Source organism: Nycticebus coucang, chromosome 14 (genome assembly GCF_027406575.1).
Source record: "Nycticebus coucang isolate mNycCou1 chromosome 14, mNycCou1.pri, whole genome shotgun sequence".
Taxonomy (NCBI): Eukaryota; Metazoa; Chordata; class Mammalia; order Primates; family Lorisidae; genus Nycticebus; species Nycticebus coucang.
Window position 1 is genome coordinate 80,610,013 of NC_069793.1, and position 16,324 is coordinate 80,626,336.

Consider the following 16,324-nt stretch of genomic DNA (forward strand, 5'->3'; position numbering starts at 1 on the left):
AGACTGAAACTGAACCCACACCTTTCACCATTAACTAAGATAGACTCTCGCTGGATTAAAGATTTAAACTTAAGACATGCAACTATAAAAATGCTAGAGGAGAGTGCAGGGAAAATCCTTGAAGAAATCGGTCTGGGCAAGTATTTTATGAGGAGGACCCCCCGGGCAATTGAAGCAGCTTCAAAAATACATTACTGGGACTTGATCAAACTAAAAAGCTTCTGCACAGTAAGTAAAGCAAGCAGACAGCCCTCAGAATGGGAGAAGATATTTGCAGGTTATGTCTCGACAAAGGTTTAATAACCAGAATCCACAGAGAACTCAAACGCATTAGCAAGAAAGGAACAAGGGATCCCATCGCAGGCTGGGCAAGGGATTTGAAGAGAAACTTCTCCAAAGAAGACAGACGCACGGCCTTCAGACATATGAAAAAATGCTCATCATCTTTAATCATCAGAGAAATGCAAATCAAAACTACTTTGAGATATCATCTAACTCCAGTGAGACTAGCCTATATCACAAAATCCCAAGACCAGAGATGTTGGCGCGGATGTGGAGAAAAGGGAACACTTTTGCACTGCTGGTGGGAATGCAAATTAATACATTCCTTTTGGAAAGAGATATGGAGAACACTTAGAGATCTAAAAATAGATCTGCCATTCAATCCTGTAATCCCTCTACTGGGCATATACCCAGAAGACCAAAAATCACATCATAACAAAGATATTTGTACCAGAATGTTTATTGCAGCCCTATTCATAATTGCTAAGTCATGGAAAAAGCCCAAGTGCCCATTGATCCACGAATGGATTAATAAATTGTGGTATATGTACACCATGGAATATTATGCAGCCTTAAAGAAAGATGGAGACTTTACCTCTTTCATGTTTACATGAATGGAGCTGGAACATATTCTTCTTAGTAAAGTATCTCAAGAATGGAAGAAAAAGTACCCAGTGTACTCAGCCCTACTATGAAACTGATTTAGGGTTTCCACATGAAAGCTATAACCCAGTTACAACCTAAGAATAGGGGGAAGGGGGAAAGGGAGGGGAGGGAGGGGAGAATAGAGGGAAGGGGATTGGTGGGATTACACCAGCAGTGCATTTTACAAGGGTATATGTGAAACTTGGTAAATGTGGAATGTAAGTGTCTTGGCACAGTAACTGAGAGAATGCCAGGAAGGCTATGTTAACCAGTGTGATGAAAGTGTGTCAAACGGTCTGTGAAGCTAGTGAATGATGCCCCAGGATCATATCAATGTACACAGCTATGATTTAATAAAAAAATAAATAAATAAAAATAAAATTAAAAAAATAAAAGAAATTGGATGGATGCAAATCTTAGACAGTTATTCAAGTTAGGCTAAAATGGATTAAGCTTCCTGGCAGTTGAAACAAACAAACAAAAAAAAAAAACCAGAAATAAGCTTTCCTTTGTTTGTTCATGAGTAAAGTATATATGAATTCTTTACTTCTCTAGATCTTAAGTCTTAAAGGAACTTTCCTATGGGATACTGAATAATATGACAGACGGCCTCAACAATAGCTGCGCTTATATGGCTATTTCTTAGAGAGACAGAAAGTAAATTCGGGGAAAGCTGGAAACTGGTAAGTCCCCAAGTATCAAGAAATGTGCCTGGGACAATGTAGCCTTCAATAAATATTTGTTGAATTAATTAATTAAAAAGTCTATAGTTTTGAGTGAAAGAATAAACTAAAGTTCAACTGAATGAAAACTATTGTGCAAGAAGGAAAAAAAAAGTATGACCTATGGTATCTAGAAGAAGAAATAAAAGGACTCCGTGTACTTTTGTCCTTTAGCAAAACCTTGGAAAGAACAGACGATTCTAGGTGATATATATACCCTGGTCCAGCTGGTAACCCCATTCAACTCCATTTTCTCCTTAGGCAAAATTTAACATCATGGATTGAATTATTGTATTTTTTCCTAAATTATGAAATTTTGGCTTACATATACATAGTTTAAGTGCCTTTCCATTTTGATTAAGGGAAAAGCAGAAAACTGAAAGGGAAATAAGTTGTTAAAATGTAACCTCTGAAGCAAGAGTGAAACTCCAAGAAAATTTTTTCTTCCTCTTCACCATCCCCCTCCCCCCTTTTTTCTCTCATTTTTCTCATGCTCTCCTTCACAATAGTATGGTTTTTCTTTTTCTGGTTATAATGATCATTGCAAAAGATGCAGATAATGCAGAAGTTAATAAATAGAAAGATAAGACTCACGACCCACGCCAAAATAACTGTTATTGAAATTTTAGTGTCAGAGTTTTTCTGTGCACAGATATACATTATTTTGTTTTATTGAACTCTACCATTTTGGTATAAAAATATATAGCCATTGTTCATACAACTAACTATAGATCCTCATGTGTATTTTTATCATGGACTTTCCAACTTTTATTCAATCAATCTCTCATTCATAGCACTTAGATTGTGTTGAATTTTTCACTATTATAAAGCACAGTATAATTTTGTGCAAACATCTTTGTTCACTTTTCCTATAACCTCTCTAAGATAAAAAATCTTAAGAAGTTAAATTTCTGAGCACAACTTTAGTTCTGAACCCACTCAAGGACAGCAAATTTATTCTTTTTAATATGTGTGAATCCAAACATTAAAATGGTATTTTGTGTGAATTTTCATTTATTTAATTATTGGAAGACAAACATTTTTCATATGACCAATTGAGTTCTCATATGAATGGGATTTCTTGCTTTTTAAAACTTATTTTTCTTTGAAAAAGAAAGATGGGAGAAAATGTTTTTCAGATGTTTGTCTTTTTTCTTCTTGATTTATGAGAATTCATTGCATTATAAGAAAAACATCCCTTTTTTCCCTCAATTTGCCATTTACGGGTAGGGTGGTAAAGTTGCTTGTTTGGCTACTTTTTTTTTCTTTCTTCTTGAGACAGAGTCTCACTCTGTCACCCTTGGTAGAGTGCCATAGTATCATAGCTCCCAGTAACTTCAAAATCCTGGATGATCACTTCAAAGGTGATCTTCTTACCTCAGTCTCCCAAGTAACTGGGACTACAGGCATGCACCACAATGCCCAGCTAATTTTTCAACTTTTGGTAGAGATGGGGTCTCACTCCTGCTCAGGCTGTTCTCAAACTCCTGAGCTCAAACAATCCACCCACCTCAGCCTCCCAGATAACAGGTGTGAGCCACTGTGCCCTGTTGGGTACAATTTCTAAACAGTCAATCTATTGAAAATCCATATTTGTCCCACTGATTTCCCAACATATATACCATATATTAAATTTTTATATACATTTGTATTTATTTCTGTTCTTTTTCTTCTATTTCATCAACTCGAACTCTTGGGCTCAAGCAATTCTCTCACCTCAGACTCCCCAGTACCTGGGACAACAGGCACCCACCACAATGCCCACCTATTTTTAGAGACAGGGTCTTGCTCAAGCTGGTCTCAAACCCCTGAGCTCAGGCAATCCACTGGCCTTGGTCTCCCAGAGTGCTAGGATTACAAGCATGAGCTATCTGCCGCCTGGAAATCCCTCTTTGTTGCTTTTACTTTCTCAGAATCTTCTAGCTATACTTAAATATTTATTTCTCCACATAACTTTAGCATACTTTTCAAGTTCCAAAAAAGCTAGAATTTTCATGAAATTGCATTAAAATTATTCAATTATTTTTCCCAGTTTTTATGCAAAGTTTGCTACTGGAATAAATTATGTCTTCTAAGTGGTTATTGTTGGTGTATAGGAAAGATATTGATCTTTTTTGTTAGATTTTTAACTGACTGAACTTTCTTAATAGTTTTTATTTTCAGCTTAGGTATTCAAATTTTTTTGGTAGACAATCAGATAACCTTATTGTATATAATGACAATTTTTCCTCTTTCTTTGCAGTATTTATTGTTTTAGCTTTGCTGGGGTCTGGGCCCAAGAGGAGGGTCCTTGAAGGAACTGGTCTACTGGTTGTCAGCTATTGATTGAAGAAAAATAAAGTTAAAAGCAGCAAGAGATAAAAAGACAGGACATGCAGAATAGTTTTCAAAGGTGGGAACATAGGGGACCACCGCTAGGTTGTGGGGTTCCAGCAAGTGGCTCTGAATGTTTGTTCCACTCAGCTTTTATTGAAGGCTATTTTCTAATTTAGCTAAAAGAGTAAGCTGAGGAAGGGAATAAAAAAAGTCAGCAGTTTCTCTTATTCTGTCTATAATCGTTAACTTAAAGGGTCTGAGCCTTGTGCAGAGGCAGCCTCCTGTCTGTGGTTACACACAGATTTGTTGGGGGAGGTTAGACCCCTCTAGTTAGTCTGTGGAACAGCTGCAAAAGGGTCAGGTCTCCTCTGAAGAATTGGTGGAAAACAAGGATTTTATTCTTATCTCTACCCAAAGACATTTCCCTCTGTGATTAGAGTACATGCTCTCTTGCCCATATTTTAGGACTTGAGTTGTTCCCTTGATCTCTGCCTTGGCCATAACACAAATCCCCACAATGGGTATTTGCTTTGACTATTGACTGGGCAGGGGGCAGCTTGGTTAATATTCTTCTCCAGGCCTTGCAGGTACATCTGTTATGGCCATTGTTCTTCAGAGTGTTTACAGACCCAGCAGGAGTGTTTGCAAGCTGTATCCCTTGTAGGTCATGCTTCTAGTAAAAGCAAACAATTATTGCTCAGACAAGTAATTTAGCTGATAGTTTAAGAGTAAGCTAGCTAAACTTTTTATTTCACCTTGATAAGTTTATTTCTCTGTTTTTACCCTTTTCTGGAGATGTTTTCCCTTGCTAAGAATGGGGTCTTCACCCATCATTATCCCTGGAATCTTTACCAATAATAAACTTGTCTTATTCCTGACTTCAACAGAAATGCCTGTAGTGTCTAGCTGTTGATTTGAGCTATTTTTATTGGTTAAGAAATTCTACAATTGTGGGGAAAAGAAAAGCAGGGAGAGGGAAGGAGGGAGGGGGGTGTAGGATAATATTTAGAAATAAACACATCCTACATCAAGCACACAAAGTGAACTCAGTGTGAGTTTAAAATGACTTGCTTTTCTTCCAGAGGCTTAAGGGACCTGGGCCCCCCGGGATACACGCAGAATTGGCTTCTCCTTAGTTAATTCCATAAGCCATTTCTCTGAAGCTATATACCCTGTGAAGCCTGAGATCGAAGGGCATGCCACCCTTCCTCAGAGATAGGGGCCAGAGGGTTGATGTATGTTAACAACATATTGTCAGAGGTCTATAGGTACTCTGCCCTGAGGGAAAGACACAGTCATTACTTCATACTGAGTAAACTGAGTGAACGCTTGAAGATATTCTTCCATTAACTCTGTTCCCCTGTGGCTACTTTCTTCTTTGTGATCTTTATTTAGATACCTGCCCAGAAATTAGTCAGTGTTTAGAAGAGGTTTACTACAAAAGTGATTGTATTGATATGATAACAAAATATTTCCTTTCAAGTTAATTTCAGATAGGTAAAATAAGATAATGATGGAACTAACAGATGATAGATTAAGTGTGTACATAACTAAAAAATTATAAAATCAAAACCCTGAATAAAGCTTTTCGTTACACACCATCCCATCTTGTGTAGTCTGTTTCTTGATGTAATAATTACAGGAGCGAGTTTACACCCACAGCTAAGTTCCTGTTCATTCACGTCTCCAGTCACGCAACATGGGGCGGGGACCTGGTGAGTGCCACACTTTTGGGGGGCAAGACACAATTGCAAGAGGGACTTTGCCTAACAAATGCAATCAGTGTAACCTGATTTCTTGTATCCTCAATGAATGCTACACTTCATATTTTACACAGAAGTTTTAACATAAGTGGTTATTTATTTTATTAAATAATTTACAGCATAAGTTAGGATTCAACAACACACCAAGTTTTTGACAGGAATGAGCTAATAGAGACAGGTAAATATTCTGTGAGGTTTACTAGCTTAAGATAACTGTGAGAGAAACTAAATCCATGTAACCCCATACATGGGGGAGGAGGAAGAAGTTTGGGAAACATCTATCCAGGTCTCCATAGCTAAATAAAAGTTGTGCAAAGCTTGGGGTGGTGCCTGTGGCTCAGTGTGTAGGACGCCAGACCCATATGCTGAGAGTGGCGGGTTGGAACCAGGCCCCAGCCAAACTGCAACAAAAAATAGCCGGGCGTTGTGGCTGGCACCTGCAGTCCCAGCTACTCAGTAGGCTGAGGCAAGAGAATCGCCTTAGCCCAAGAGCTGGAGGTTGCTGTGAGCTGTGATGCCATGGTACTCTACTAAGGGAACAAAGTGAGACTTTCTCTAAAAAAGAAAAAAAAAATACGTGATCCATTTTAAGCATCAATGTTACCAGTATCTGTCTAGTATTTCAAGACCAAACCTAGAAAAAAAATCATGTATTCAGTCATTCTATATATACACAGACATGTACACATGTAAAGTCTACTTTGCACTAGATCTTGTCATAAGCATTGTAGATACAATGACAAACAAGGTTGGTAAAATTCTCATGGAGCCAACTTTATAGTGGGAAAAGGTAATTAACAAATAGAAATTATTAACTAGTAAAAACACTATACAGAGTATTTTAAAAGTTATGTGATTGATAATAAATCTATGGTAATTTTAAATTGGAGGGACAATGGAGGATTCCTTGAAGAATTAAGACTTTTTTTTTTTTTTTTGAGACAGAGCCTCAAGCTGTTGCTCTGGGTAGAGTGCCGTGGCATCACAGCTCACAGCAACCTCCAACTCCTGGGCTCAAGCGATTCTCCTGCCTCTGCCTCCCAGGTAGCTGGGACTACAGGTGCCCGCCACAACACCCAGCTATTCTTTGGTTGCAGCAGTCATTGCTGTTTGGTGGGCCCGGGTGGAATTGAACCCACCAGTTCAGGTGTATATGGTTGGTGCCTTAACCACTTCAGCCACAGGCACCGAGCCGAAGAGTTAAGATTTAAACTAAACTGTGTGTTTAGTTTAAATGAAGGCAAAAAATGATGGAGTAGAGTGGGTAAGAAGAGAAATCGTATGAGATTTCTTAGTATACACATGTTGTCTGCAATTGAATAAATTATGTTTATAAATATACAAGCATTTCATACAAACTTTGAAGAAACATCCTGAACATTTCTAACAAGCATGTAATAGAAAAGGAAAATTAATTTAAGACATGTAGAGAGTCACTGACATTTTGTTTAGTATTCTTTGTCTTCTCTTAATACATTTAACCACCCACCATGAAAGATCTTGAGTCCCTTAAGTGTAGGTTTTCCAACAATATGAAAAGAATGTCAACTCATCCCCTGAGACATGTATACATAAATCTTTCTGTTGGGGTATTAGAAGACAATGTCTGATCGCAACTTCTGAAGAAGAGATTAGCTGAGAGTGAGAAGGCAGATAGAAGTTGTTATGGACTGAATTGTGTCCCCCCTCCAAAAATGATGTGTTGAACTCCTAATCCCCAGTACCTCAAATATGACCTTATTTAGAAATAGGGTTTTTACAGAAGTAATAAAGTTAGAGGGAACTTATTATAGATGATCCTAATTTACTATGATTAATGTTCTTTTTTTTCTATTTACAAAGAAAAATCTCCAGTACATCTTTTAATTTTTTTGAAAAATTCCTGACATTACAGAACTAAACCAAAATGCTTTGTTTTACATTTACTATTCTTACATTTCCATGACAAACAGAAAAATTTATGAGCCAAGTAACAAACAAACAAAAAACCAGGGAGAAGCTTATGGATGGCTTATGTAAGCTTATGGAGACACTAAATATGGATGGATCTCAGCATTAACAGTGAACATAAAAAGGAATTTAAATGCTTTAATTAAAAAATTATGAGTGGAAAAAATATTATGAGTGGGCTGGGCGCCCATAGCTCAGTGGTTAAGGTGCTGGCCACATGCTCCGGGGCTGGTGGGTTTGAAGCCGGCCTGGGCCTACTAAAGGAAAAGAAAAAAAAAAAAATAGCCAGGTGTTGTAGTGGACACCCGTAGTCCCAGCTACTAGGGAGGCTGAGGCAAGAGAATCTCTTGAGCCCATAAGTTTGAGGTTGTGTTGAGCTATGACGCCACAGCACTGGCTACCAAGGGCAACAAAGTGAGACTGTCTCAAAAAACAAAAAAAAAAAAGAAAAGAAAGAAAAAGAAATCAGGGTGGCGCCTGTGGCTCAAAGGAGTAGGGTGCCAGCCCCATATACCAGAGGTGGTGGGTTCAAACCCAGCCCTGGCCAAAAACTGCAAAAAAAAGAAAAAAGAAATCATGAGTGGATGTGTGTAGAAACTTACTTAAAAGTGTGTAGAAACTGACAATTTATAAACTGTTTAAACCCTGGAATCACTCATTGTTCGGAAACTACACAGCTGGATCATGGGTAGTGGTGAACAGCAGAAAGGAATAATGGATGAATCTGTATTATTCTAGCTGCTCCCCATGCCACTTGTCTCCAAGGAAAGCCTGACATTGATTAAATATTGAGCCAGGTTAATGTGGCAGCAGATCCAGTGATGGTAACCTGCCTTCCAATGAGGGATCTCATTGATTTTGGTGCCTTGATGCCCGATGATGCAGCCACATAAATGTTTTGGTTTCCCACTGCATATAAAAGTAATGTTTACACCATAATATTGTCTACTGATATACATTGTATATAATTTTAAAATATTGCTAAAAAGTGCTAATCATCATCTGAGCCTTCAACAAATCATAATCTTTTCACTGGTGGAGAGTCTTGCCTCAATGTTGATGGCTGCTGACTGACTAGGAGGGTAGTTGCTGAAGGTGGAGGTGGCTGTGGCATTTCTTAAAATAAGACAACAATGAGGTTTGCCACATCAATTGATTCTTCCTTTCATGAAAGATTTCTCTGTAGCATGTGATGCATATTCTAAATCCTTTGTTGTCACTTGAATATTCCTGAGTATCTTCACCAGGAGTAGTTTCTATCTCAAGAAACCACTTCCTTTGCACATTCAGATGTGTGGTTTAACTTATCTGTTAAAGTTTTATCATGAGAGTGCAGCAAAATTCAGTCACATCTTCAGGTTCTGCTTCAAAGGTATCAATGCATGTTAGAATCAATTCTTCCAAACTCCTGTTAATGTTGTTATTTTGACATTCTCTCAAGAATCATCAATATTCTTTTTTTTTTTTTTTTTTGGCCGGGGCTGGGTTTGAACCCACCACCTCTGGCATATGGGGCTGGTGCCCTACTCCTTGAGCCACAGGCACCGCCCAAGAATCATCAATATTCTTAATGGTATCTAGAATGGTGAATCCTTTCCACAAGGTTTTCAGTTTACTTTGCTCACATCCCTCAGAGGAATCACTATCTATTGCAGTGTTAGCATATTCAAAATGTGTTTCTTGAATAAGAAAACTTGGAAGTTGAAATTACTCGATTCATGGGCTGCAGAATGGATGTTGTGTTAGCAGGCACAAAAACAACGTTACTCTCCCTTATATCTTCATCAGAACTCTGGGGTGACTAGGTGCATTGTCCATGAGGAATATTTTGAAAGGCATTTTTTCTGAGCTTAAAATATTTAGTAAATCATGCTATAAACAAATGTACTGTCACCCAGGCATTTTATTTCACTAGGACAAGTCTTTTAAAAAATTTTTTAATTTAAAAATTGTAGAATTCCACTACATGCATCTATTGCACAGTGGTGGAGTCTGCGCTTTTGGTGTATTCATCACCTGAATAGTGTACATTGTACCCCATAGGGGATTTTTTTTAACCCTAATCACCTCTCATCCTCCCTCCTTTTGAGTCTCAAATGTCCATTATACCACAGTATGTGCTCTTGTGTAGATACAGCTTAGCTCCTACTTATTAGTGAGAGTATGAGGCACTTTTCTGTTCCTGAGTTATTTCACTTAGGATAATGGACTCCAGTTCCATCAAAGTTGCTGCAAAAGATATTATTTCATTCTTTCCTATCAACAAGTAGTACTGGATGGTGTATAAACACCACAATTTCTTTATTCACTCATTGGTTGATGGGCAGTTTGATTTCCTATCTTTATGATTGTGAATTGTGCTGGAGTAAACATACAAGTACAGGTATCTTTTTCATATACCAATTTCATTTCCTCTAGGTGATATATCAATTTCCCTTCCTCTGGTAGGGAGTGCAGAATTGAACTATAAGTTAGCTTGTAATTCTTTGAGAAATCTCTATACTAGTTATGCGTACTATCACTTTTTGACTTTTTTTTTTTTTTTGGCAGTTTTTGGCTGGGGCTGGGTTTGAAACCACCACCTCTGGTATATGGGACTGGCACCCTACTCCTTGAGCCACAGGTGCCACCCTACTTTTCGACTTTTTAATAATGGCCATTCTAGGCTTGGCGCCCATAGCATAGCGGTTATGGCGCCAGCCACATACACCAAGGGGGGCGTGTTGGAACCCAGCCCAGGCAAGCTAAACAACGACAACTGCAATAAAAATAGCCAGATGTTGTGGCAGGCACCTGTAGACCCAGCTACTTGGGGAAGCTGAGGCACAAGAATCATTTAAGCCCAAGTGTTTGAGGTTGCTGTGAGCTGTGATGCTACAGCACTCCACTGAGAGCAACATAGTCAGACTCTGTCTCAAAAAATATATATAGCCATTCTAGTTAGAGTAAGACAGTATCTCAGTGTGGTTTTCATTTGTATGCTGCTGATTAGAGAGATTGAACCTTTTTTCCTGTGTGTGTGTGTTTTGCCATTTGTATCTTTTCTTTTGGAAAATGCCTGTTCATGTCACTTGTACACTTTTTAATAGGGTTGTTTTTTATTGCTGAGTTGAGTTCCTTGTAGATTCTGGTTGTAGTTCCTTTTATCAGACACACATTCTGTGAATATTTTCTCTCATGCTGTAGGTTGTTACTTACTCTCTTGATTATTTCTATTGCTGTGTAAAAGCTTTTTAGTTTAATTAAGTCCCATTTGTCTATTTTAGTTTTATTGCATTTATTTTGGGGGTCTTAGTTATAAATTCTTTATATAGGCTAATGTCCAGAAGACTTTTTCCATAGGTTTTCTTCCAGGACTTTTATTGTTTCACGTCTTACACCTAAGTATTCAATTCATCTTCAGTTAATTTTTCCATATGGGAGAGCAATGGATCCAGTTTTATTCTTCTTAGCATAATTCTTAAAGGCTCTAGGATTCTTGTAAAGGTAAATAAGCATCAGCTTCAACTGAAAAATCACCAGCTGTGTGATTTCAGTCTTTATAGAATTGAAGAGTTAGGGCCTTGTTTAAGAATAGGCTTTGGCTTAAGGGAATGTGGTGACTGGTTTGATCTTCTATCCAGACCACAAAAACTTTCTTCACATCAGCAATAAGACTATTTTACTATCTTATCATTTGGATGTTCACTGAAACAGACCTTTAATTTTCTTCAAGAACTTTTCCTTTGCTTTCACAAGTTGGTTAACTGCCATAAGAGGCCTACCTTTAGGCCTGTCTTGGCTTTCAGCTTAATGATTTCTAGCTTTTGATTTAAAGGGAGTTATACCCTTTCACTAAAATACTTAGAAGCCACTGTAGGATGGTTAATTGGTCAAATTTCACTATTGTGTGTCTCAGGGATTAGGGGAGTCTGAGGAGAGAGAGAAAGAGAGACAGAGAGAAAGTCTAGTTGATGGAACTATCAGAACACACACAACATTATCAATAAAGTTTGTCATCTTATATGGGTATGGTTCATGGCACCCCAGAACAATTATAATGGTAACATCAAATACTACTGATTACAGATCACAATAACATGTATAATAATAATAAAGTTTGAAATATTTTGAAGAATTACCAAAATACTGACACAAAGTGAGAATACACTGTTGAAAAAATGGTGGTACATAGACTTGCTCAATGGAGGGTTACCACAAGCCTTCAATTTATAAAAAAAGGCACTATCTATGAAGCACAATAAAATGAAATGCAATAAAACCAGGTATGCCTATAGTACTAAAACCAATGTGTTCATTTTAATCTGGTTTACCTGTTTACTCATGAGGTACAATTTGTAAGGAGCAGTGAGACCATGAGTAGTTGTGACTGGACAAAAGTTGAAGAATCAGGTAACTGGCACTGTCCAGGCACTGCTGGATTATGTTTACAAGAACTACGTACATATTTGCATGGACTATATGCAATTCCGAGCATGCTAGCTGTATTTCCATTCCTTTACCTCCCTCTCAAGAAAGCATTTTTGAATGCAAGTGAATGAAGGTTATATCATTGTGGATTAATCTGGAATCCATTTTATTTTAAAAAGACTATTATTTAAGTAACTAAAACAGTGGCAAATCACTCATATACCTCCCAACTAATCAAAGCCCACAATGAAACTGAGAATTGTTGCTTTAATGGGGAAAGGGAGAGTAAATGTAGAAGAAATTTGAACAGAAGAGATTTGGCAGAGTAGGATAAGAGCTTTTCATGTTCTCAGAGTAAGGACTGCACTTCCCAAGTGGAAGTTGTTTCTTCTGTCACCACAATGGGCACCTCAGAGCCAGAACTTGGTTTTGGTGCTCTCAACTTCCCATTGCCCATTTCAAACAGTTTCTCTTCTTTCCTTCAGAAAGCCAAGCTCTTTTTTCATTTTAATTTCTTAAATGTTGAAAATTTTTACTCATACACAACAGTGGAGAGAACAGTATACAGAATCCTTATATGCCCATCATCTAGACTAACAGTTATTAAGATTTTGCCATAATTGCTTCCTCCCCATTTTTTTTTTTTTGCTGAAAAATTTTAAAGTAAATCCTAGATATCATGTCATTTCATCCTTACACATCAGTGTACATTAAGAACACTGGTCATTTTTTCTCTATAACCATGATGCAATGATTACAGCTAATAAAATTATTATGGATGTATTGACATCATTTAACCTAGTCCATATTCAATTGTTTCACACATTTCTATCTACAGATGACTTGACTAAATCCGAATCTAGCCAATTCTATACATTCCAGATGGTTGTTATATCTCCTAAGTGTCTTTCAGTCTAGGACAGCAACACTCCCCTCTCTCACTGCCCTTCCAAAATGCCATTTGTTTGAAACCAGGTCAATTGTCCTATTGAATGTCCCATAATCTAGATTACTCCATTTGCTTTTTTGTGGTATCATTTTACTTTTCTCAGTAGCACTCATATTTCCTGTAAACAGGAAGTTAGTTCTTATGGTTTAGTGATCTTAAAGTTTAACATTTTTGGCAAGAATATTTGCTAGGAGGCTGCTCTGCATACTGTATCACGTTAGAAGGTACATAATATTTAGCTGTCCTGTTTTTAGTGATACTAAAACTGACCATTGTTTTCATATTAGACTTACAATCTAATTGCCCCATTGTAAAACTGTCCATTAATCTTTCTCCTAATAGTTACATGTAAAATGATCAGAGGCTAAATAAATTATATTTTACTAGAGGCTACATTTTAAAACGGGCTTTTTTTTAACTTTTATAATCTGGAATTCTTCTATAAAAAGCAAATTTATTTCATTACTTTTGGGCCATTTTACTACCATGAAATACAGAGAATCTGAAAAGTAGAACAAACGCTCAATTAATTCCCTTTAATAGTTTAGGAGTTAGTGACCAATGAGTTTTGTGTTTTATTATTATGATTGTTCAACTCTCTTTTGGGGGATATATCAAAATGAACTCACGGATTTAAAAATATTCAGTGTATTTCAGTCAATTGTGGTTATATTTTTGACATTCAAATTAATCATCTTTGGCCACTGACAGTCCCTTTTGTCTTTTTGACAGAACTCCATTAGTCTTTGATAGTTTATTTGCTTTCTAATACTAAATACGTTAGGTTTATCTTCTACTTTACTTACCCCAGATCTGAAATCAATCTCTCCTCTGAGAAACCCTTCTTCACTTTAGTGGAAAATGGTTTTTGGATAACACAAACAGGGCCCCTAGGGATGCTCCCTGCACTGGAATACCATTGATTTTAGGTCTTTCAGTTGACAGCTCTTTTTTTAAGAAAAACTATCAGGTTTAAACTGATATTTTTAACTCAAATTTAATATTAAATGATTTATTACAGTTTTTAAACATATACATTTAAACACTGAAAATGTCTCTAGCAACATTTTTTTTGCTTTAGCCTCTCTACATATATAAAAAAGTTTAATGCCAATAATACAGCTAACAACAAGACTAATGAATGAAATTCACTAAGATTATTTTGTAGTTCTATTTGTCCTTGGAATATATTCCATTAAGGGTATTTAAAACACTTGGATAATTTTGGATATTTGGATAATTCTTTTCTTTGTACAGTTAGAACAATGTAAAATTCATGCCATGTCCTCCTCATATCTCTTACTAAAGATTTTAGCTTTCTGGTTTCATTTTCTCTCAGTAATACCTTATTTAAGGTCACCCAGTAACTGACAATCAGGAATTGGGTCCACGCAGTCTGATGCCAATGCACAATTTCACCTACTATTTTTTTGCAGCTAGTTTGCTAATTTGCTGATCATAGATCTGGGTTTCCAAAGGGCCCACTGAACAAATTTGCATGGGGTTTGTTGGTGGAGGAATCTGATTATGAAGGCTCAGACTTCTGACAGGGATTGAAGTAAATTTGGATGTGAGCATAATAGGATTAATCTGGCCAGACAATCACTTATTTGAGTCTATTTGTAGCTGCTTATTCTGCAGCCGTGGATGATATGGCTGTTGAGAAAGGTAGCTTTCTTTACCAGAAACAGGAGGTCCTGTGAAAGCTTCCAAGCTACTGACTGTACTCATGCTTTCCTCTTTTCTTGGACAATTCTTACATATGCTATAGACGGCTTAAATTTCCTTCTAAGAAAAGCTTTCCCTAACATTAGGCTGGGGGGCTCTGCTATGCACTTCCATGCCATTCTATTCTTCAGCACTTTTCTCACTTAACAGGATGCAAATAAGTGAAGATAAGGTAGGTGTCTTGCTTAAATTGTATCCCGGCCTTAGCATAATGCCTGGCAAATAAAAGATTCTTGATAAAAATTTGTTAAATTAATGCTATATATTAAATCAATGAGACAATTCATTGAATTCTGGATGAATCAAATGAATAAGATTGAGAGATCAGATTGGCCTGCCCTACTTCTACCATTGTTGTCTATTAGTGCAAAACCAAAAACAAACACACAAAGTCTAACGGCTTGAGTATCTAAGAAAATAGGCTCTCTAAAATGTAAAATTTAGAAATTCATAAAAGACATTAACACATCTAAGATACTTAAATTTAGGAAAGAAATACTAATTATTGGGAGACACTTTTTAAGGTAGAAAAAGAGACTGTCATTAGCCATGTGTTGTCAAACATTTGTGAAAGCAGCAGCTTCCAGCTGAATGACCTGACCCAGATCTGTCAGGCCATATTTGGCTTTGTCTTGCCTACCCAGTTTTTGGAGAAAGGAAAATCTGCAGGCTTTGGGGTCACCTACCCAGAAAGGGGTTTACTGGGAAGTTAAATGGTTATGTGCAGGAATCTTTTATTTTTTTTAATAGTACTATTTCTTGAATAGGTAACGTATTCACATGGATCAAATGTAAAAGGATATAAATATACATTGAGAAGTTTCCTTCCCACTCCTATCCCTGTCCACCTCATTCCTTATACCCCTCCACACCATGAATAACCATTTTTAGTAGTATTTTTCCAATATTGATTTATGCAGATTGAAGTAAATACGTTCATTTTTTATTTCCCTCTCTTCCTCTTCCCCTTACACAAAAGATAGTATACTACAGATATTGTTCTATTTAAGGTTTTTTCACATATATCCTGAAGATACTTCTATAATAGTACATAAAGAGCTTCTTCATTCTTTTATTCCCAGTTGCACTAACCCCCAAAGTTTGTTTGACCTGTTCCTTAATGATCGTACAGCTATCTCCAATCTTTTGCTATTACAATAATGTAATACATAACCTTAAACGTGAAAGAGAAGATTATTTTAGATTAGTACAAGTAAGAGTGGATTAGAGCATTAAATGGGGGCTGTCTTGCAAGTAACTAAGGCAGGGATCCCTTTGTGGGACTGAGGAGGGGGTTGTGAAGACACTGTAGTCAGTTGAATGTATAATGAATGATCAGGCCCATCTGTCCAAGAAAAAGTTTTTCTTGGATTAATTTTTTTTCCAAGAGTGACAAACAGTAGGTTTTAGGAGAACAGCCAAATAAGGAGATCATCTGTACAGTCCCAGGTACTTAACTTTACTAAAGTTTTTAAGACTGTAGAAAATATCCAGTTACTCCTCAGGAAGATAAACAATGATTCGAAAAACCTATTCTTGGCCACTTTCCCAAATTCCAG